Source organism: Poromitra crassiceps (assembly GCF_964638095.1).
Source record: "Poromitra crassiceps genome assembly, chromosome: 25".
NCBI lineage: Eukaryota > Metazoa > Chordata > Actinopteri > Beryciformes > Melamphaidae > Poromitra > Poromitra crassiceps.
Genome location: NC_139649.1, coordinates 8840740 through 8843239, shown reverse-complemented (window position 1 = coordinate 8843239; position 2500 = coordinate 8840740). Strand labels below are relative to the sequence as shown.

The 2500-nt window shown below is 44.8% G+C and overlaps 1 protein-coding gene across 1 annotated transcript in view; it reads left to right on the top strand.

Moving 5' to 3' along the window:
- Positions 1 to 2500, top strand: part of celf4 (CUGBP, Elav-like family member 4) — a gene marked incomplete at both ends in the record, with an annotated part of 30835 nt that overhangs the window by 22841 nt on the left and 5494 nt on the right. The gene's annotated exons all lie outside the window — the stretch shown is intronic.

The following is a 2500-nucleotide window of genomic DNA, read 5'->3' as shown; positions in this document are numbered from 1 at the left end:
GAAAAAACAAAAACATTCTTCTGTTTATTGAGCAAAGTCCTTGGTCAACCACCCTTCCAGGCAGAGATAAGTGCTAACAGAGGCGAGGTGGGGGGAGACGTGGAGATTTCTATTGACTGACTGAAATTGGACAGCCTCAAACAAAGTTTCCTGCCAGACTTCTTCGAGGCAGAGTTCCAGGACTATGCAGCGTGTGCGTGCGGAGTATCAGCCTCGCCGTGGTTCAAGCTTTTTCGTGCTACCGACTCTTTTGAGGCCCTCACCAAGATGTTCTGAAATATTTAAATGATCACTGGGAGTTTCTTCCCCCATCTGCAGCTGGGAATAAGAGGACAGCGCGAGAGGAGGGAACATTTTATTTCAGCCTTTTACAAGCCCAGAATTAATAGGCACAAGATAATTAGACATTTCTACAATAACATTGTCCCTGGGCTGTCCAGCAGTGTTGGGTGGTACAGTAGAAGGCAACGGATGCTGCTAATTCGTGGGTCCAGTGACACGTAGTCCACGCAGCTGTGTCTCATGAACCCATGCATTATGGTTGATATTATCAGACAAAAAGGCACTGGAGAATACTAGTATTTTATTTATTTATTTATTTATGTATGTATGTATGTATGTATGTATGTATGTATGTATGTATGTATGTATGTATGTATGTATGTATGTATGTATGTACCGGTATTTATTTATTTATTTATTTATTTATTTATTTATTTATTTATTTATTTATTTATTTACTTATTTATTTACTTATTTACTTTATTTTTTATTTTTTATTTTTTTTTATTCAAGATCCCATTTCTTCTCCCCAATTTCTACGCAATTACTTGGCAAATTCCCCCTGCCGTCCCAGTCGTTGCTCCACCCCCTATGCCTATCTGGGGAGAGTTGTAGACTAGCACATGCTCCCTCTGATACATGTGCAGCTGACAGTCGCTTCTTTTCACCTCACAGCGATGTAAGTTGTATTAATGTTATCATTCTTATCAATAAAAAAAACGTCTAGTTCAAGCAAAAACCAATAGAGTGAGATTTATGGTAGCCTCGCAGTAGGCAGCTGTAGATAGGTATCTACGTCTGGTGTACAACTCTTGAAAAGTGGTTCAGACCAAAACAAAATGCATGACACCATATGAATTGACCAACCACGGCCGGTGTGATACAACTAGTCGTGGGGCGGTACATTTTGGACGATGCACCAATGCACACAGAGAGTCAGACTTCCGTAACAGCCCAGCCAATCAGAGGCTTGCCACAGGAATTCCTATGGCAAATCCTGACTTGTGATTCAGACGACCACGTGAGACTATATTTATGGAGTTTTCACAGTATTATGATGAAAGGAAGTACGTTAAAAATACAAGTTGACATTTTCAAACATTCACCCTGTTGGCGAACTCTCTCTGTGTACGCAATCAAGTCAAGGTTTCCCATCGTTAACAAGGTCAAAGTCCTATGTGGTCCAACTCTGTGCTTTTAATGAGGCCTGGTGACAGTCGGCTGGATTTCACCACTGAAGCTGGCGTCTTTTCTTCTCCCCCCTCCAATAAGTATTCATCGTCTCTGCCATTCCCCCGTTGCTTTCTTTCATCTTTTCTCTTTCTCTTCTCCATATTCTCCTCTTTCTCTCTCTCTCTCTCTCTCTCTCTCTCTCTCTCTCTCTCTCTCTCTCTCTCTCTCTCTCTCGGTGGGTGTGTGTCCCTTTAGGGTGTCTGCAGCGGTTGAGATAAGAAGCGAGTGTAGGACACAAGGGGATGGTGTTCACAGAAGCTAGGTGATCTTATCTAGTCTCTCTCTCTCTCTCTCTCTCTCTCTCTCTCTCTCTCTCTCTCTCTCTCTCTCTCACTGTCTTCCCGAGCATCCCTTGCTGCACTGCTTTCCTCTGTTGTTCTCCACCCCCTCTTTCTTTTTGCTCCTCTGCCCTTCTTTCTCTCTCTCTCTCTCTCTCTCTCTCTCTCTCTGTCCCCCCCCCTCTCTCTCTCTCTCTCTCTCTCTCTCCCTCTGTCCCTCACTCTGTCCCTCTCTCTGCCCCCCCCCCTCTCTCTCTCTCTCTCTCTCTCTCTCTGTCCCTCTCTCTCTCTCTGTCCCTCTCTCTGTCCCTCTCTCTCTCTCTGTCCCTCTCTCTGTCCCTCTCTCTCTCTCTGTCTCTCTCTCTGTCCCTCTCTCTGTCCCTCTCTCTCTCTCTCTCTCTGTCTCTCTCTCCCTCTCTCTCTCTGTCCCTCTCTCTGTCCCTCTCTCTCTGTCTCTCTCCCTCTCTCTCTCTGTCTCTCTCCCTCTCCTCACACACACACACATTCTCTCAGATCCCCTCTGCGGTGCTGTTGATTTGAATTTGAAGTGATGGGAAACCAAATTGGCAGCATTGACAGCAGAAACAAACAGCTTATCTCTCTCTCCTGGGCCAATATGGGTCTTAGTCAGATACTGGAGCGGCTGCCAGCATCTGACTTGTGACAATGATGATAAATCGAATGTTTGTTGACTGTCACTTTTCATG